This window comes from Helicoverpa zea, chromosome 14 (assembly GCF_022581195.2).
Source record: "Helicoverpa zea isolate HzStark_Cry1AcR chromosome 14, ilHelZeax1.1, whole genome shotgun sequence".
NCBI lineage: Eukaryota > Metazoa > Arthropoda > Insecta > Lepidoptera > Noctuidae > Helicoverpa > Helicoverpa zea.
Window position 1 is genome coordinate 4434659 of NC_061465.1, and position 22593 is coordinate 4457251.

General features: G+C 37.0%; 1 protein-coding gene across 1 annotated transcript in view; it reads left to right on the forward strand.

Moving 5' to 3' along the window:
- LOC124636243 (G-protein coupled receptor moody-like) overlaps nucleotides 1–22593 on the forward strand; it is a 120467-nt gene that overhangs the window by 38863 nt on the left and 59011 nt on the right. Inside the window, exon 2 of the mRNA XM_047172233.1 lies at nucleotides 6508–6542. The gene's annotated coding sequence lies outside the window, so the exon portion shown is untranslated. The remainder of the gene's footprint in view (nucleotides 1–6507; nucleotides 6543–22593) is intronic.

Genomic DNA, 22593 nt, shown 5'->3' on the forward strand with positions numbered 1-22593 from the left:
CCACCTACTGCGGATAAATGTACCGTTTTACGATTCTAGATATAAAATTACGAGTTACATTCCGTCATATAGCTCATAAAATAAACCACTAAATCACCCAGACCTAGATTTGAAACTGACAAATTAGCTAAGCTGTAACATGAGCTCAAATATTACGGAGGATTATTAATAAACAAAAATATATTTTAGTATATTTACTAAATTCAGTGACTGGAACATAAAAAATAGTTCTCCATCTAGGCTGGTAATAATTCATCTGTCGTAATCTATTAACATAAACAAGGCATTTTCTTTATTTAAATTAATTAATGCCGATTCAGCTTTTCCTATCTGTTTATTTCCTTAGCCACAGGGCGCCACCCTCCTTTCACGAGAAACTGTTCTCACCCCAAACTTCATTGTTTTATGTTCTTATACTGAGATCAGCCCTAATACTACCGTTGTCGCAAAACTTCACATTTTAACAAAAAAAGAAATTAAAACACCCAAATGGTTCTTTTATCCGGTCTCATTTTTATCTTTAACCATATTATAAGGTTTTCTTTTTTTAATGAAAACTGAAGTGTCGGAAGATTTGCGGAATGCCACACAACGACCGAAGCGTAAATTTGTATAAGCCTAGCTTCGTCATCTTGCCTAGAAAATTAGGTTGACTGTGTCTCTCATTGTATAAAATTACTTTGAGCGACAAACTTTTCTCAGCCGCTGAAAGAAGTCCTTTTTTTTTTTTTTTTTTTTTAGCGACGTAAAATCATCAAATGACCCCTCCCGCTGTGGGTTAGCAGCGGTGAGGGAGTGTCAGACTCTTACTGACTAAAATCGTCGTGTTCCGTCATAGGCCTTTTATGTACCAGGGCCGCGGTATCTCTTTCGAACAACCCGCAGCCCCGGCAGGCCTTGGCCCTGCTGGGCCCCGCTGGGGTTGCTGACATCTCTTTGAGGAGCGCGTGGAACAACGCGCGCCGTCGACACGGGTCTGTCGTCTAGAAAGACAGAGGGACGATGAGCCACCCGAACTCACCGCCCACAGACCCACGCCTACGGTGGCCGGGAGTCATCTCGCGACACCCGGCGCCCATGGTGTCTACCTGGTCCAGCGCGGCGGCCGGGATGAGAGGTGCGAACTCTCTGGCGTTCCGCCTCCTCCTTCTCGAGCATGACCGCTTCGCAGAAGGAGGCGACGGCATCCCATTCCCTCTCGCCCCGGACCATGGCCTGAACCAGGGCCGGACGCGAGAGGTCGCCGCCGCCCAAAGCCTCGACGAGGACCCGGCGGTGCCCTTCCCATGCGGGGCACACCTGGACTGTGTGGTCCACCGTGTCCTCGGGGCTGTCCGCACAATGGTGACACCCGGGCGCCTCCTCACGACCGATGCGGTGCAGGTACCTCCCGAAACAACCGTGTCCGGTGAGGACCTGCGTCATGCGGTACGTGAGGGCGCCGTGACTCCTCCCGAGCCACTCCTCAAAGAGGGGACTTACCGCCACGATGGTGGCGTGCCCTGCACTGGGTTGCGACAGTCGCTCCCTCCAGGCCACCATGAGATCGCGCCGGAGCTCCGCCCGCTGCGCGACAACTTGCCGCGGCAACGGGGTTTCTCCCCGGCGCTGAGCCTCCTCGCGCCAGTCGTACAGGCGCAAGAAGACCCTCGCCTCCAGATCCCACGGTGGCAGTCCAGCAAGTAGGCCAGCTGCTTCGCGGGAAATCGTGCGGTACCCCCGGATTAGCCTAATGGCTATCACCCTTTGGGGCACGTTCAGGTAGTGTACAGCCCGCGGCCGTACCGAACGTGCCCATACCGGGGCCCCGTAAAGGGCCATGGACCGCATGACCCCCGCGTAGAGTCTGCGGCAGGGGGCGTTTGGGCCGCCCAGATTGGGCAGGAGCCGCTTGAATGCAGCACCTGCCTTCTCCAGTTTGGGGCCCAAACGTCGGAAATGCTCGACGAAGTTCCACCGACCGTCGAGGACGAGTCCCAGGTATTTCATCGCCCTCTCAACGCCGATGGTAACCCCCCCCACCGTGACCTGGGAGCCTGAAGGTGGCGCGTTCCGAAGCCCATGAAAGCACATGGCCTCGGATTTGTGCAAGGCCACCTCCAGGCCCAGCAGCTGGATCCTCTCGATGACTGTCGCAACCCCGCGCGTCATTATGTCGGCCGCCTCCTGGTGCGACCTCCCTTGTGCCAGAACCAGCGTGTCGTCAGCGTAGCAGACCACGCTGACGCCGCTAGGGAGGTCGGCGCGCAGCACCCAGTCGTAGCCGATGTTCCACAAGAGCGGCCCCAGTACCGACCCCTGCGGAACACCGCACGACATCTCTCGCCGGTTCCATTCCCCGTTGTGACCAGGGTAAATGATGGACCTATCCGACAGATAGGCCTCGACCACGCGACGAAGGTAGGTCGGCACCCGGTGATACCGGAGTGCCTCCCTGATGCAACTCCAGGGAAGGGTGTTGAAGGCGTTGGCGATGTCAAGAGACACCGCCAAGACGACCCCCCCCCGGGACACAGCATCCCCCGTCGTGAGAGCTCTCACGCGCATGATGGCGTCCACCGTTGAGCGCCCCTTGCGGAAACCGAACTGGTGGTCCGCAAGGTCCGGCCCTATCCCCCCAAGGTGCGCGACGAGGCGGTGTGCGACAACTCGCTCAAAGAGCTTGCCCACGCTGAAAGAAGTCCTTGGAAGTACAATTACAGAAATCGGGGAAGTTTAAAAGCATTTAAGCTAACTCATCTCCCACATTCCAGCACTTTTGTGTCTACCTTCACATACACTGTAGCAGAGGTTCACATTATTGTACAAATTCAATTTCAGCGTGTACCATCCAAAAGCAGCGAGCCGAACAATTCGAAACTTATTTGAGTACTTTGTCTCACTGAAAATATTACTTTGTATTGTAGCGATAAACGCAAATGAAATTCTTTGCTAATGCATTTCGCTCTATTCATTTTGTTTATTTAAGGGCAAGTTTTCCTTCCTCACATTATTAATTTGTATTAACTGCGATGGCACATGTGATGAAGGTATGTTCTTACTGCTTGTACACTCTAAAGTACGGAATGCAAGACGTTATAAACAGCACGCACGTTTGAACTTTAAACGGCCAAGTTTGAGCATCAACATTAGGAAAGCTATTCAAACATAGGTTTTCTTATTACGTAATAACCTTTGAACAGTTTTCAGTTTATGGAGTTCGCAGCAATACTTTTACTTTATATTGCTAGTTATCATGAATTCCGGATAGTTTTTTTAGGTATTTTTGAGAAGCTGACTCATTAGGTAGGTACCCCTTAAATTCAATTTTGGGTATAGGTACAATGGAAATACGTTCAATTTCAGTAAATCAATGTCAAAATTCTAATAATCTAATTGAAGAAATTTTCCAAATCATTATAAGCATTTTTTAACAGACAGAGGAAAATTGGATCGACCGGCCCGCTCTCACAAAAGATAATCGAAATTCAAGAAGATAGAATATAAAAGTGAAACCTAATGACCCTTAACTGAAATACACCCTCTGCGTAATTTGCTCGGGCAATACATGAAAATGACGAAGGGCCCATAAAAGGCACATTAATGCCGTCGCCGCGACCAGATCTGGAATCTTCTCAATTTCCTAATGGTTCCATAACAAATGTCATCAGGGAAGCGGTCGGCCAGACAAGCTTCGTGCGAGAATGAACCGACTATTAATACAGCCAATGTACTAGATGACAGGGTACGACCTAGATTTCAAGGTGTTTGGACGTGCGAACAATATTTCAAATTTTACGAAACTTGAGTAAAAAATATTTCCGTTGAATGTTGCTATAATATTACTGAGACCTACTTCAAAATTATATAACGTATTCCTAATTTAGTTCGAAGCAAATTTAATTTTGGCTGGAGTAACAAGGCGGGTCTTATATTGTACGTTCGAGCCGGTTAGAGCTTTTGTACTTTATTTTTATATTTCAGAATATTTTATAAATTATTCGGCCAATAGATTGTGACATTATTAAAGTTAACACCATTAGTACCATAGTAAAAAGTTTCCTAAAATAGATTTCATTAAAAAAAAGTTACTTTGATGTCTTAAAATAATTTTGTATCATTCATAGCGAATACTTCTTTGTTGCCACATTTTATACCATATTATTACCTCGTGTAAGTAAACTAGGTATGTATTTTTTTATGATAGGATCAATATATTAAAGCATCAGTACCTACAACAAAATTAAATTCTCACGAATAGCTTAATATGTTTTTAATATCAGTGCGGTCAGTGTAAAATTATGTGAAAACTGTTCCACAAGCTTTCCATTGTTTTTGCAATCTTCGTGATTAAGATCGGAAGAAATATAATTTCAGATAATGTCTCATTTATAAAGAGGAACATCAAATTGAAATGAGCGTAGGGCGGTAATAAAATTAACATAACCTTTTACTGCTCGTAAGCAATTTGGCCATTTTCGTACCAGTAACATGTTAAAATGTTCCTGTTTTCATTCGAAGGTATAAAATAGGAATTTAAAACCCTATAAAAGTGACTGAGATTGAGGTCGTGTGGATAATGTGAGATGGGAAGACATTGGGATTCCGGAATTGTTATGGTTCTTCCGTATACAAAATTATAACTGTACGTATAACTGATCATATATGCACTGATCCCTACTAATATTATAAATGCGAAAGTAACTCTGTCTGTCTGTCTGGTACGCTTTCACGTCTAAACCACTGAACTGATTTTAATAAAATTTGGTACAGAGATAGAGTTAACCTTGATAAAGAACATAGGATAGTTTTTATTACGGATTTTTGAAGAATTCTCTTGGAAACGCGATGTAACCGAACTCTACGCTGGCGAAGCCGCGGGCGGAAGCTAGTCTTGTTATAAGTATTTCAACAGTGTGTGTGTGTCTTCAGTAGTATGTGTAGATATGTAGATACAATAATTTGATGACATTTCCACTGATGTCGTGTCAAATGACATTTACATGCTGACCTTCACCTCCCAAAGGTCCAAGACTTTGTAATCCTGTGTACTAGTCAATTGTTCGATGTCAATATCTGATTGTTACTACAATGCAATAAGGTTCATTTTCTAGAGACAAATAATCTGAAAATTATGGATGTATCCGTATATAGTGATTTTCATGTGATTGGGTTCCGTAATTTGTACAAATTACTTGAATGTTAGGAAGTGTAATGTACCGGAAGAAACCTAGCTCTATGGAGAACAAAATGACTAGCGGAGGTGCCATAACGGAAAATATCCTAAGAAAGTAGCACGCCAAAATGCGGGTGTTAGGGGGACAAGCAACGCCACTGTCTCCGCCCTTATACGCAAACTTTGGAACTCGCCCATGTTGTTGTGATACCAAACATCATTGACAGATGTTTCAAGGAACCTGAATTCCTCCTTAGTTCACCCGTAACTGATCGTTTTGGTCATGCCCACCGTTCGTATTTGACCTAACAGAAGGCGCCTGACTTACCTGCCTTACCTATAGCATCTCCGCTCATCATTCCTTACTCCATACCCAGTTCTCTTTAAGTGTTATAGCCCATTATATACAGAGGTATGTATTAGAGGTATACCATTTCCGTGTTCACATTGATAGTTTTCGATCTCAGCTTAATGAGCTTTGAATGTCATTATAGAAAGTTTTAATTAATGCTGGGCGGTTGGATTTCTGTTGCAGAAATAACTGTTCTTATCTTTTATTTATTTACCATTTATAGTGTCGATGTATAATGTCGTACCTATATATTAATATGGATAAGTGTATATTAGTTTATAAGTATTGTTATGTATGATATGTGTATTTGTATTTTTATGGGCCCTAGTTTCCTGAAATAAAGGAATAAATAAATTATTCAGACGAATGTAAATAACGAAAGATAAAGGATAAGTACTTTATATTGAGAACAAAAACGTAATGATACTGAAACACCAAAAAATCGCGACATTTACTTATCTATGTATTTAAAAAACAACGTCATGTTTAGTATGTATATATCACGCAAATTAAAGTAGGCCTGGACCTGTTTTTCGGGTCAAATCCTTTAATCGCGTACATACGTCACAAAAAATCAAAAGGATTACGCATAAACCCTTACACGTTTAAGGTCATTGGGACCTCTTAAACAAGAAAGGTTATTCAACAGAACCGGGTTTCTAGTAAAAATAATGGGCATAACGTTGTTAAGCAAAGGGCTGTTTGCTCGACTGATCTAAAGTTTGGACAAATTCGACCATTTGCCTGTGACAGTTACTGACGGGTTGGACCCATGAGCCTCTTAGCAAACACAGAAGGGACCAAGCGACGAGGTCCAAGTGAATAATGTTACATGTGACCGTTTAAAACAACGTGTTTAGAATGTTTAATTGATATATCTACTTTATGGGAGCTTCGTGATTTTGATTGCTGTAAGATAGTATGTGTAGATCGGTTTTATCAGTAAGATGCGCGCTTAAGAACTAAAAAAAATATATTTATGTTTTTTTTTTTGTTACAGATTTCTTCAACAAATATCAGAGCCAAGTATAAAACGTAAGTAAACATAATTCTTGTAATTTTACACTTCACCACAAAATTACTCAAAATCACCTTCTTACATTCATAAACGAACACTTACATAGACTGACATTCAGTAACAATATTATAATCACATTTTTCAGTTAATGCGTTCTTTGTACTATTGTGACAATAAAGTATTGAATATATTCCTTCTCATCTTACCTTACTCTAGAAATTACTTTTCTATATAAAGCTGGTAAGTTGAAGAGGTGGATAGTTACAACTGGTTACCATGGCGACTAATAACTACTTTTCATTTAAAGGCACTTGTTTTTTCTACTGTAAGAATTGTTTATAGTAAAACAAAGCTATTGTTAAATATTCACAATTGTAAATGAAAACAAAGGCGAAGGCGTTAAACTTTCATGAAGAAAACGGGAGTTACTTTTTTCATGTAATATAAAATATCCTTATAGAGAAAACATTTTCATGAAAATTGAGAAAAAAAATTATTTCACAGTCGCTACCCCATTCAGTAATTATAATTTACATATAAAACTTGTTTTTATACTAATGTTATGGCTAGCAAAGTATTTCATATTATAAACAGTTTATAATTAACCTAATAGCCGTTCGACCATAAGATTATAAGTTAATATCTCCGATAAAATAGGTCAGACCCCTGAGAAACCTTTTTATAGCCAGGTAGACCCTCCGATAGAATTTTTAATGTTCATCAATTTCACGTGATTCGTTTGCGGGGTAAAATACAATTATTTTAATAACGTAGTTTGTTAATAGTATTTAGAATACCAAATGCTCGGTTCAAATTAAATTTTGAGGACGTGCAGAATGATCTATTCTACCAACAAGACGCAAACTAAATCCTTCAAATTCAATTAAACGTAAATAAAGGATTTAACTGTTGGTACGAAAATGTTGATAGTTATAACCACACTGCCAAGTTCGTGCATTCAAGTATTTGTCAAAGCAGTTATTCAAGTTTCAATTTGCTTCACTTATTTTACAAGGCGGATTAACTTTTCAGCACAAAACTATGCGTTTTGGAGCTCAGACCTGCTTGAATAGAACTGACTGCATAGTTGGGAGAAGTTATGCATTTTCATGACCACTTTGTAACTTTACTTTCACTTCAAGAGTTTCGTAACTGAAATATCTATTTGAAAAGGCTTGTTAAACATTATTCAACGAACAAAAAGTCCTAATAACAAATAAGTTATTTATTGAGAAGTTTTTTTCATAACGTAAAATCAATGTTTATTTATTTTCACAAAACAAGTAACGCTTTGTGTGTCAAGGATTGTATAAATATCAAAAACTTTCAGAATAATCGCAACAGCGTTAAAATGTTTTTTATGTTTTGTATTTGTGACTTGATGCTATCGCAATGAAATATTTTCTTTCTACTTTCATCTTTACAGATTAATGGTGAACACTACAAGATAATAAAATTTATAAATGTAAACTGTGAACTGAATGACCTTGAACACTACAGTGCTATTTTTTAACAGAACCAAATGTTAGCACTCGTTTTACGCAATATTTAATGAGGAAATATAATCATAATCATCATAGTCGTAGGACACTTCTGAACGTACGCCTTCCTTATTAAGAGGACTGATCGGAAACGACCCGCGTCCATAGCGCCCACGCTCGACCTTTCTGAGATCGTCATACCACCTCCTTGGATGCCTATAATAGTTATTTTAATAATGAGATATCATCTAGTATCGTTGGTCCAATATTGCAAGTGGTTGAGAAAACCACCGAACTGACATTCTCAAACTTCTACTCAACTCTGTCTTTATTACCTTGTGTTTTTTTTATTGTATAGCATTATAATATACCCAGCAAAATGTAGCAATGTTATAGTGTAAGCACACGATGTCGAACTCTTTAAACATTACATCATACTTCATACACTTACAAATTATTCTTTGAAAATAAATCTACACTCGTAAAAAAAATTGGTATCTAAATCAGTAAACTCTCGGAGCCTCTTAAGCTGACAAATGTGGAAGTCAAGTGATCTGGTTGGCTTTGTGTGACTTCCAACACATTAGGCAAACGTACAGTCAACATTAGGTCATTGGTAACAGTTTTATAGGAAAATCGTACTTATTACTATTGAGTTAAGGTGCATGACAGTTACCACTGATGTGCAGTCTACCGTACGTCAGTATGTTGGTGGAAACCCAAGGAAAGTATATCCGCGGAGACGAAGCCAGGGTAAAATAAATAATCAACATATTTCTCTGCCTTATCTACGATTTTAGACAGACAGTTTTGTCGTACCGTGTCGTATTTGTTTTCTATTTTGATAAGGTTATATTACTTGTTTTTAGTAACATCTTTTATGAAAACTTACATTTTTTATGGGCATGATATGAACTGAGGACAGCATACACAATCTAGTACGTTTTAACGACAATAACTCAATATTAAAGTGACACGCCTACAACACCTATTTATAAGTTAAATAACAGTAAGCTGTATACCACCAAAAAAATAAAAATAACAATGTTATTAAGCAACAGTAAAATATTTTCCAAGCTGTCACATGCGATCCCGTCATTCACATGAGAGTACTTGCTTGACGACATAATAGTACATTACCAAACCCTTTGGGTCCATGGGCTCGACAGTTATGGTAAGTGAGCCATACATTACAGATATAAGAGTAAAACTTACTTCACTAATAGTACTTAAACTTCTGTGTAACCACTTTTTAGGGTTCCGTACCCAAAGGGTAAAACGGGACCCTATTGTTTTCGCTTCTCTGTCCGTCCGTCCGTACGTCTGTCACTAGGCTGTATCACATGAACCGTGATATTATTGTTGCCGCTTTAACAACAAATGAAAACTAGAATTAAATAAATATTTTGGGGGGCTCCCATACAACGAACGTGATTTTTGTCGTTCGTTTTATAAATCGGTACGGAACCCTTCGTGCGCGAGTCCGACTCGCACTTGGCCATTTTTTTATGTGAGCTACAAGGAAACTGTAGTCTTGAATGATCTTCACATAGGAAAGGCGAAAACATTGTTAGATAGAGGAGTAAGTTAAGAGACGTCAAAATCAACGAATTGATTTGCGAATGAATAGGATACTAAGAATTTTATTGGGAACAAGTATTGTAGAAATTATTTTTATAAAGTAGAAAGTACACAGTACTCGGGCCGATTTCCTAATTATGGTTTTCTGGGTAACTTTCAGTAAGCCGAGTGCGATGCATTATTGCTATCGAAATGTTATATTTTTTGCCTACAGAATCGATCACCGATTATTTGATATCCTTAGCAGTCTGCTTAATGCCCTCTTGAAACTATTGGGTATCCTTAGCCATCTGAGTAATGGCCACTTGTAACGAATAATTTGGTTAAAAGACGAATCTTCTTCTATTAATGTTTATACTTACTAGTTCCTACTTGTTAAAAGCAGAGAAATAGGTTATAATAACTAAATAAGAGGTGAGGTATATGAAAAAAGTGTATATGTTATGGACCAAGTGATAAATTGGGCAGTATACATAATGCCCGGTCATTATGAAAAATGCCCAATATAAGAGTGCAATTTGATAATAATTATTCAAATAATCAAATTGACCGGGCACTATACATATTGCCCGTGACATTTTGGGCAAAGTAATACAAACATATTTAATTTCTTTTTTTTTATTGTTATTGACATTTAACTTAAAATAAACTAAATATTAAACCACTTAAATAATCAGCCTCATGATTTGGATTAATTATGAAGGACTTCTGCCTTAAATGACATCATAAAATATATTTATGCATGGAAGTAAGCATGCAACATGCAGCAAGCATGGCTTCTGTCACGGCTCCGGCGCTGCGGGGCTCCGGCTGTCCCATGCGAGCTTATCGTCGCAGATGGTTTTCACGCTCACCACCGCAGCTTCGGCTTGCTGGCCGGCTCAGCCGGCCAGCCTCAGCCGCGGCGGCGAGCGCTTCAACTATCTGCGCCTCACCTCGCAGGCCGCCTCGCCCCTCCGCGCCTACGCGGTTTGAATTGCACTCTAGGGGTAGGGTAGACAAGACTACGTGGAGTCGGTTTTGCAGCGATTCGTTTTCGTCACTAAGTTCAATTTTTAATACAATGTTTTGAATCCAAATTAAATTCTACCATTAAAAAAAATCGAGCCAAGAAAAATGAGATCAGAGTTAGTAAATTAGAAGACAATTGTCCAATTAATAATTTTGTGGCTAGACTTATAATTTCCCATTAAAATAGAACATATAATTTAAAACAATAATCATAAAATATGTAGCAAGTAACAGGATTTATGTATTAGAACAACTGCCACCCTCGCCCCGCATAAAATATAGCTTTATTATCAAATTGCCCAACTATCATGTAGCAGTATAATAATGCCCGTGCAATGTGATAAATAATTAAGTTAAGATAGTTATTAATCACTTGGCCCGATAAAGCTAGACATTATTCATAATGCTCGGGCATTATAAATAATGCCCGAATTAATCACATGGTCTATAACATATACATTATGATAATAAGATTTCTTCTCCAGTTTATTAGCCATGTTTTATATTAAAGAAACTGTGTACACAACTATGCGGTCATAAATTTTGTTTTTCCCTTATCGAAGTTTGCCTATTGACTTAACGTTATTACGTTTTGAAGGGATTCGATATTCCAAAAATTTTCACAATTATTAAAAATGTTGGCGAACACAAATTGGATGTGAAACAATACAAAGAATTCGATATTGTTTTAACAAGACGCTTGCATTATGTTTTATTATAAATAACAATTATAAATAACTTGCTCTTAATTTTACCCATGAAATAACGTTAATCATTCATCATTCGTTTTACGGAATAGTAAAGAATTTAAAAAATCATCCACAAAAATTAAACTCTTCAACACGTTAGTTCGTTCGATCCTGGAATATGGCTCTGTGGTTTGGAGTCCGCATTATGAAGTATACTCCAAAAGATTGGAAAGCGTCCAAAAGAGATTCCTCTACCATCTTTGCTATCGTGATTGTAAGGCTAGAGAACTAAGAAGCTATACATGTAGGTTAAAGTACTATCACATGGACACTTTAGCCACCCGCAGAAAGATCCTGGATTGCATCATGCTACACAAGATATTCAATGGTGCAATAGACTGCGCTGAACTTTTGAGTTCAATGGAAATAAAAATTCCAGCTCGGCTCCCTAGGAGTAAAGTGTATAGCCTTTTTCACATCGCCACCTCTAGAACCAACTTTGGGCATTACGCCGCAATACCGAGAATCTGTAGGCAATATAATGCTCTAGCAAAAACATCGGAGTTAGACATCTGCCAGTGTATGTCCACGTTTAGAAAGTGCCTAAAAACCTTGCCAATATAAATTGTTTGTATGTGTATATTTTGTTTATAAGTGTTTAGTTTGTAACTGTATTTTATTTTTAGATATTTTTGTAATTTAGTTAGCTAGTGATATTGTGCATTCTGTGGTCTCCTATAAGTGAAGGAGTACACCGACACTATTCCCATTGTTTTTTATACTACTTATGTCATGTTATGTGTACATCTTTTGTTGGAGATCCTAAATAAATCAATAAATAAATAAAAATAAATAAATCATCACCAGCCTATGCAATCTTGATCACAAAAATCCGAACAAGTAACATATTAACTCTTTAAAACTTTTTGATTTGCGTTCCAATCATCCTTAATGAGTCACCGGCACTTATCGATACATCAGGACCACGATTATCGATAGAAGCATCACAAAATATATCGATATAGACTTTGAATGCAGGCGTTGAATGCAAAGTAGCAACAGTATGATATTCACGTGCATATAAATGATTCATCTGTTTCGCACGGAAATGAAATCATGCATCGAGATACGAGTAGATATTGTATTAAATTGTAAATGTGTTATAAGCGTAATATACGTTGATTCTTTTTTTATAGTTTGTTTATAAATATTAGCAAACAAATGCCAATAACAAAGATTATTGCCGTACACGTACACATGTGTTTCGGATATGGTGTTGCAAACATTGCGATATTATGAATGAAATTAAATAATAATAAATAAAATGTTTTTTATTCATCTCCACAAAATGCTGTGTTTGACATACAGGATGGACCGCCATTGAATAATAAAGAGTTATTACTAAAATATATTTAAAAATAAACTTTCGATTACACTGCAGATTAAACAGTCGGCCGACAGTTGACCCGATGGTTGACAAAAATGTATACTGGCTAAATACCGAATCTTTGTAATGTGCAATTGTGCATACTACCATTCACCTTCGTACTGATTTATGAGCACAAACAAACTATCAGTCGACTAAAAGTTTGCAGCGTGCACGTACCTACTCTTAGTGACGTTTAAAAGGATAACAAATACAAATAACTGAATTAAAAAAGCTTAAAACGTTTATTGAAGATAAAGTTCAACAGAGGCTTGTCAGTAATTCAAGCATTTCGCAAATACTTTTGAAGAGCGTCGACACATTCGTCTCTTAATAATGCCGAAAATCATTATTATGCTTTTATTTCAACTGGTTAAAAAACGTGAATATACAAAATATTACTTACTGCGATATCCACGTGTAAAATAAAGGTTGATTAAAATAAAATATTTGGAACATTCAGAATTGCAGATTTTAATTTTAATTGTGATGGCGTTATGTCTGCCTCGCGACTGTGAATATAATTCGTGTGTTCAATAAAATGATACCAATGAATGTATTCAGAGTTTCAGAGATCCGAAACGAAAGTATTCGTACTATATTCATATTTCCAATATCAATGTTTATTTTATGAGCTTTTTCGATGCTGTTTCAATTTACAAATATTGCAATTTTTTTTGCTCGTAGTCCCAAAAACTGTTAGGTTAGTCATTCTGTTATCATTAGGACATTTTTGAGCTAGCTAAGTATGTATTATTATTAATATTTGGGATTAGGTAATACATTCAGGAAACCATTATCGGTTCCAACCACGGAGGACAAAAGACTAGGTTCCAACGGACTCTAGGGAAAAACTTATGCCTTTTAATTAAAGGACACATAACAAGGATTTGTTATTAACTTTAATAATTAATTGAAAATCCCAACGTATCACTAATTGATATAAATCAATTAAAAGTTTGTCAAATCAAGCTACCGTCGAATATGATCAACCAATACTTCCCAATCTTAGTGATAAAATCTAAATTAGGATTTTTTTGTCTGTTTGTGTTTACTCTAGAGACCCAGAAACCACTAAACATATTTTAAGAATTCTTCACTGTTGGTAAGCTATACTTGCCTACTATTCACGGGCAACACAGGTTATATTTCAGGGTTGAGGCGGACGAAACCTCAAAAAACAGCTAGTCAACTATAAAAGGACCTTTTAATAGCCAATGGAGAGCCCCCATTTGTTAGACCTCTAATAACCTAATTAAGATTAGCGACAATCTAACTGCAACTAGGAAAACTTATAGACCCGCAAAATTAGCTCTCAGTTAAATCTCGCTATGGGGACTGAAGTTAAGGGATTCAAGTTTATTAGGTTGGTAGTAGAACTATTGGCAAATTACAATATTGAAACTATATAAAACGCAAAAAGAAATGAACGCATCGTTTTTGAGTATAGCGTACCCTTGCAACCAAATTATAGTATTTTTAAAATAACATATAACATAGTCATAACTACTAAATTAATAACCAAAGCTGAGACAAGGATTTCAAAATTCAGTTAATATACAATACCTACTATAGAACTTGAAAATCGTCCCTTAAAACCGAAACCACATAGGTTTTTCGTTTCACAAAATACCTACTTTCATGAAACCGTAAAATTGCTGAAAGCTTTTCAGTACTTACCTCTCGGTCCAATAACTTAGTTAAAATTGTAAAATGCTTTTAATGTTAAGTAAACGGATTTAAAGCCTCTAATTGCGTAGAAGGGTTAACCTTTATTAAGTACAAATTAAGGTACACTATGCTTATTCCATTTCAAGACACTTATCTAAAGATTCTGCCAGCGGTTTCACCCGCATCCCGTGAGAACTACTTCCCGTACCGGGATAAAAAGTAGCCTATAGCCTTCCTCGATAAATGGGCTATCTAACACTGAAAGAAATTTTCAAATCGGACCAGTAGTTCCTGAGATTAACGCGTTCAAACAAACAAACAAACTCTTCAGCTTTATAATATTAGTATAGATAAACAGTTATAAAGACTGTTTAGGTATGAATTTTGATTTATAACTTCGGTATAAAAAAACAAAATCAAAACACATTTATTCAAACTTGGCTGCAAGACAGCACTTTTTGAACGTCAGGAATTTACAAAAGTCAGCCCCCCAAAACGCCCACCCTTCACCACTTCCTATACGTTTTTGCTAAGTAGAAGAAGAGGTGAAACAAACTGCCCAGCAAAATGCGGCTAAAAATTAATTTAAATTCAATAATAACAGTTACTTTATCTATTGAATGATCGTATTAAGCAGTAGTTTATTTGTCTGAAAAGTCCTATTCCTATCAAGATTTAGTTTAGTGTCTCCACTAACAGAGTACGTAGTTGCAAGTAGCAAAAAACTAGTCTCATATTAAAATTAAAGACAGACTTCGAATTGATTTTTTGAGACAATGATATTAAAAATGGTTTTCTATTCTAAGCTTGAATCAGATTTTTCTCATTGGAATTCAAATAAGGGCCTTAGTCGTAAACAACGAATTCATTAAAATGTTTTCAGGAAGCTTAGGTCTAAACCAATTTAGATATCATTCCACTGAAATAAAATTTGGAATAATTGGAGCTGAAAAAATAAGTGAAATTGAATACCTAAATTACTTTTAAAAAAATTGAAGGAAAAAAAAACATTGGTGGAGGAATGTTTTTTAAATATATTTTGAAGCGGGACTTATTTCTTGTAAACAGTGGAAAAAACTAAATCAATACGCTGTTAGTTTTAAAACTATTTTTCTCTCCGAAATCTTTTACGCTCTGTGTTCGGTACAACTTTATACTTTATTGTCATTATACCAACCAACCTATGTAGTATTTAAAATATTTAAACATTCAAAAGCACTTCAACCAGATAAATACGTCCACGTTTCCTCGCAACAAAACTTTTAACACGCCGTAACAAAACAAAAGAAAAGCAACGAACACATGTGTGTTGTCCTCATTTTATAGTCACCATATAACTGGAGATATCAACCGTATCAGTCTATATCCGCGTCCAATATGTTCGACATATGATGGCTGGTAAAAAATAAAACAAAAGACTTGTCCCTTTGAGCCAACACGTGTGGTTACTGCGGTGACGACGACGCTGTGAAATGCTCCCGACACTACCAATTAGGTACATGTCCGTAGGGGTTGCACGCGTAAAAATATTCTTAATTTTTTTTTTTAATTTTTACCTATAACATTTTATGTGTCTGCTGTGTACATTCGAGTTTTTAGCCAATAAGAATTCTATAAATAAACATGTCTACTTCGAGTGTAACAGTAGTAAAATGTGACTTTAAGTATCAGTAACAGCAATAAAATATCCAACACGACGCCTACCGAATACGAAACTATGTCTTCGTGTGACGTCACCATTCAGAACTGAAATGTCTAACAACATAGAAGAGTACGTACCATGCAGGTTTGACTTACCCATGGTTTACAAAATACAAACCCACAATCAACCGTCATCCCGCCAAACAAATAAGTCTAAGAAAATATGTCACCAGTAAGAAAAGGCCGCTATAAATCGCGGGTCGTATTATGTAAAATTTCATTAAACCATTGTGGCATTTCTATGAGAGCGACGTGACAGCCCTGACAAAATGGAAGTGGGAACGTTTGGCAAGAAGCCCGCGACTGTACCGGTTACATGACAGATTTCTGAAGATAAATCACACGATTTCGGCTTACCAGTCTGTTTTGCTGTTTAACTTCGACCGATATGTGGAGAATTTATCACCTATTTCGGTTCTCCTGAGTAATCTTGGAGTTTGTACCTGATATTAATTGGCTGTTTAGCTTCTTTAGTTTTACATTCAAGGACGTCTTTAACATTCAAGGATATCATTTGGGAGCTTGTCAAGTCAGTATTTATAATTACCTGAAACTATTTAACAGCGTTAAATTGAAAATGATTCTTTGCAAAAAAAATAATAGAAAATTAAAAACACACAAACTTCAGACATTATCCGAACCAAATACAGAGTAGTTTAAAACAACATCCATCATCTAACATCGCATTCAAACCGGATATTACGAACTGTAATTTTATCAACTTTACTTACACGCTTCGCAGCTGCAAAGCTTCTATACACACCATTAAAACGAGATTGTACATCACAAAACAAAACGTACAGAAGTTATTTCGTCAAATATGGACACTTAATACATCAGCCAAAGAACAAAGGCTATTCGTTACGGCATTCTTTCATGCAACATGATATATCTGACTTAATATTGTATACTGAGATCGCTCGTAAACTGGCCTAAAGCATTGTTCGTTTGACCCATATAGAACAAGATAAACTGCCCCTTATTTCTTTACTATGTCAATGTTACGAGAGGCCAAGATATGCTGGTGACTGTCCCGTCAATGTGTGCCAACGACCGCTCCAGTTTACCGTCATGTATCAGAAATTAGACACATGTAACATTTTTAAATACTCGCTCTTAATTAACCGAACCGACAAGGCTTAGGTAAATAGGTTGGCTGGAAATAACACATGACTGTACCGATGTGAATATTCCTTAGTTTTTTATTGCTTCGAACGTAAACAGGTGGCGAAATCATTCGACGATTGATCTTGTTTAATTTTTTGGTATTAATAAAATAGTGGGCGGGGTTTTATGTTCATACGAGTATAAATGTCGTAAAAAAGTAATAAAAGATTAATATAAATTGGAGACGTAGAACACGTAGACGGAAACCGTACTTCCGATCGAATAAGATTGAAGAAAGAACGTACCTACAATACATTCCGATTTTAAAGCAGGCTATTGAAATGCAAGGTAATGCAAAAGACGAGATTTAAATTCATTGTATCAATCACCAAGCCAAAATAAATGAATGTCTAAATAACAAAGTTTGTTCATCAAAGACCTACTTCTGGGGATGAGATCCGGTCCCGACTCGATTACGATTGAAGCGTATGTGGCATTCCGCTATTTTTTCTTTGAAATAAACGTTTTTATCCTTTTCTGTCATTCAATAATGAATCATTTTGTCTGCAAAGAATTTACGATTGCAAAATGATTGTACAGCAAACTACCGTATTGACCAAAATCACCAAAATAGCAGACCAATCGCACACCAATCAAATGTCAATCGAATACGATTGGTCTTTTATTAGTAGCAGAATGCCTGATATGGTTAAAACTGCTATTGCGATCATATTGCGATTCGATTTCTATTCGATTTTGACATTATTAACTTAGGAGAATCGGGCCCCTGATGATTCCATTGTTATTTTGTTACGCCATAATATACCTCTTAACTCTCCCTTGGTGCCTAACGATTCGTCTCAAACATTAGCAATATTATTCCCATTTTTTATTTAAAAGCTAAAAGATTTGCTATAAAATGCTCCCTGTACAAATACAAAGATAAAACACTAATATTTATATAGGTTTCTAACTAACTCCCTTCACTCCCTTGTATTACATGCGCGTCACCATCTTTTAAAAAGAAGCTTGTTGAAACAGTTAAGCTGTTTTGCCTCTTGTTAATAATTTTATATTTTTAAAATGAGACTAGACTTTGCGATAATCTCACTTAAACCTCAAAGAACCAACTATTTAAGCTGATTGTTTGCGAACTAAGTACGAAATATTCCACCAAAATATTAGTAGTAACCGCCGACTGTCAGGGAGAGCGAGCTCGGGTGACCAGCGAACATTTAAAGGGTAATTTGCATTCCAAAGTCCGTTCGTAAATTGTACTCTATCGAGTATTGCGGTATACCCCACGTTTAGGCTTCGGATTTAGCATATGTAACTAATGTGAAAGCGCTGAAGTTTCACCAAATAATTTAATCTAGCTGATAATTTACGAGGATTAAGCCTACGTTCAAATTCCCGGTCATTCAGGGTTGCGTAGGTGCTTTGGTAATTACGTTTAGTGGCGAAAGTTTGTAAGTTTAACTTGAAACAGTTCATTAACATTCTTTATCAACCCGAAGTTTAAAGTAACTTAATTATATAGTTATTACTTAGTGTACATATTTTATGTCTCACGCTGTTTACCCGAGAGGTCATCATGACGATCAAAGTGAAGGGAAGCCAGTAGGCACCTTGCCTGAGCAGCATGCCTTTCTTTAGAATATCCCTAATGACCACGATCGTCCTAGAAAGACTGAAACGACAACAAGAAAGCCAGCCCTCTTTTCATGCAGTCAAAGCAATATACATGGTCATCAGTCTGGAAACCGAATCGCATGCTACAAAGCGCTAGCAAGTTTTACCTCACAGAAAACAATTAGGTAAGCCTAGTCTTTGGTTTCAGAATTTAGTATGAATCGCAATGTGTAATGAACACGGTCAAACGTTTCATTGTACTAAGGCCTGTGGTGTATTATCATTTGAAAGATCTATGGTTTTGTTTCCACAATGACGATGTTCAATTTCCTCTAGAATGTTGAACTGTTTGGAATCGGCGCATGAACTTCTTTCTCTACTAAAAGTCAACTTTTTACTCATACTTTTATTAATCAGTAGATGTGTTCCCACGGGTTCACCCGCATAAAACATAGGAGTTATGCCCGATTCGTCATTTTAGTGATTTGGCATCCATAAAAAACGTGTCCCAGTTTGTCATTCAATAAAATATTTTATTTTGCTTAGTCCCAATTGGTCATCCGTACTTTATTTTGTAAAAAGTACTGTCAACAAGATAAGCTGTACAATATTGTATAACGTTTTTTTTTATTTATGTTGGTTATTTTTTTTTCGATTATGGCAAGTCGCTATTAATAAAATCGCGATTTCAACGGCGTCACACAACGCACGGCCAAAACCAAAATACCAGGATCGCATAAATCAGATGAGTAATATACCAATCAACGAGTGTCCATGGAACTGCCCACCATGTACTAGGACCACATAACTTACAGGAGTATAGCAGTCAAGTGTCAGGATTTTACGTTTTTTTCCTAATTGTAGATAAACATACCAATTTACACCATGTCGATGAATTGTATTTTATGTATGTGAACCAATTTTTTGAAAATCCCGGTATAACTTATTTATATATAAAATCAGGTAATAAAACAGAAGCCTTTTATTTTCTAGAAAGAGACAATATATAGAAGGGGCAAAGTATGGTCCGGTTTCTATTGTTTTGTGTAAGTAACTATTTACTATTATCGGTATTAGCAAAAAAACATGTGCCCTGGAAGTGTATGTGACTTGTGACCAAAACTTAAGCACATAGGTATACATAAATAAAATAAATATATTTTCTCAATTGTGTATGGATAGTAAAGCACTGGTACTCAGCTACATCCGGTTAGACTGGAAGCCGACCCCAACACATTTTGGGAAAAAGGCTCGGAGGAAGAAGTGTATGGATAGTAAGAACAAGAAGTTTAAGAAGATAATTGAACTGAAACGTTCTGTTTAACCGAACAAGGGCCAATTTAAAAGAAGAACTGCAGTATGTACAACATAACTGCTGACTACATTCAAATTATTTTTGTTAATTAAATTTTATATTTATGAATATTTTTATGTATACAATCTCTTTGCTAGTTATGGGCCCCTGGTACTTTTGTTACCGGTACAAAAAGTATCGAGTCACATTTTCGGGTTTATAAAATGCCCATGTTGTCTTCACCTGTGTTTTAATGTAAACTTTATTATATGTATATGAGAACTATTAAAACCTTTACCTACATTGAAGTTTATCATTTAAAATTTCTTCTAACACTTTTATTTCTGACGGTACTCTGATACGTGAAATTTTATGCGGGTGACGAATCGGAACTCAAAATTTAAATATTAAAGTTCGGCCATTCAGAGAATGCGTTCCTGACACGTCGCGATTGAACTGACGACGTAACTACATTCATTGATTATTGATATAATAATGTTGTTTTAATGCTCCTCAATTGTTAAAACGGTAAACAACCAGCAAAAATATTTTTATCGTAACTGCAACGCCATTGCAAAGTTACGTCGTCAGTTCAATCGCGACGTGTCAGGAACGCATTCTCTGAATGGCCGAACTATAAATTATTTATTTTGCTCGAATGACCAATCGGGATTTGGTGTACGGAAAAAATAGTTGGTGACCAATCGGTACTAATGACAAATTGGGAATAACTCAAACATAGCTCATGTTCGGAGCAGAAAGTCTGACTTCCTAACAGTGAAAAAAATATTACAATCGGTTCAGAAAATCTGGAGCCTATTCGATGCAAACAAACAATCAAATCTTTATTATGTATATTAGTACCTATAGAAGATCACACCTTTTAGAAGCTCCTTTTATATTTTGTCTATCCTCTAAAATCCACGTAAATTCATGCTCACAAGAAACCCAATAATAATAGAAATACGTAAGTAGAAATAAAAAACATAATAGCAACATATCAAATGTTATACCTAGTTTGAAATTGACCTACTTACGAACATTTGTATCTTCGGCAAAGTCTCCCGTCTTTGATCTCCCATGTTCTAAGAAATTAATGACTCAGTTCTCGCGACACTGAATTCGAACACGTGTGTTTACAATTAGCTAGTTTTACTTTGATTATTCTATTTAATATTCAATTCCTATGTTATTTTACTTAACATATTTTTTAAGAATTTATAAAAGTGAAAGTTATGAACCAAAATTATAAAGCCATACTAATATTACAAAGAGGAAAAATTTTTTTTTGTTTGTTTGTAATGGATAAACTCAAAAACTACTGAAGCGATTTTGAAAATTCTTTCACCTTAAGAACGCTGCATTATCTGCGAGTAATATAGGCTATTTCAATCCCAGTACGTACAGTACTTCCCATGGGACGCGGCTGAAACCGCGGAAAAACGGCTAGTAATTTACTTAGGAGATGATCACGTAAAGATTGCTTCTGAATTTATAATTAATTACACGAAGATTTCTAATAACATACCTATCTAACTTATAAAAAAACACGATAAGTAAATGAGTATGGATAAGGTTCGCTAACACGAGTCTCACTTCAATGAAAACAAGTACCTATTAATTACTTTATAGAAACACTAGCTGTTCCCCGCGATTTCACCCTCGTCCCGAGTGAGTTGTTTTTATTAAATAAAAAGTAGACAATGTTCATTCTAGTACCATCAAGAATATATGTACAAAGTTTAATGATGACCGGTTAACTAGTTTTTGTGTGAAACAAAAAATTTCACTATAATACTAAGTGGGATCTTAAGCCACAAAATGATGTAGTTATAAAACGCCAATAAAGTCAATGAGCCAATTTTACACAACAATCATAATAACGAGCACGTGTTTCCTTCATATCGAGCTGCATACGAGCATGATCTAAATACTGCATAATGCATACGCAATGACAGATTGTAAGCAATCATACAGATTCAACTGTGTAATAATAGGCATGATTTCAAATTCTGTCTAACTGAATTTACTTGGTAACGGACTCCTACAAACGTACTTTCGAATTGAGAAAATAACTAATAACCACTATCTGCCTGTTGTGGACCTCCAATGTGGATTGTGATGATCCTACGGAAGAAGGAAAGGAGGAGGCACGTCGGTCAGGCGTCTTCTTCTAAGTCAACTAAGTGCGGTGGGCGTGACTAAAACGATCAGCACCTTATCACATCTATCAACGCTTTTTGCATCTGCTTATAACCTGCGTGTACCTGCTGCTTTTCTTTTCTTGCTGCGTTAGCCAATTTGACTGTTTCCCACTACAACAGATAAAGGTAGATTTCTCTCAGTAATTACTACTTTAAGTACCATTTTTCAGGTAAAGTTTAAAAAATTATCAGAACAAGGTGAATTCATCACATATGAACATAACTATGAGCAGCAGCAATACACACTAAAAGTAAATTCGCTACAAATATT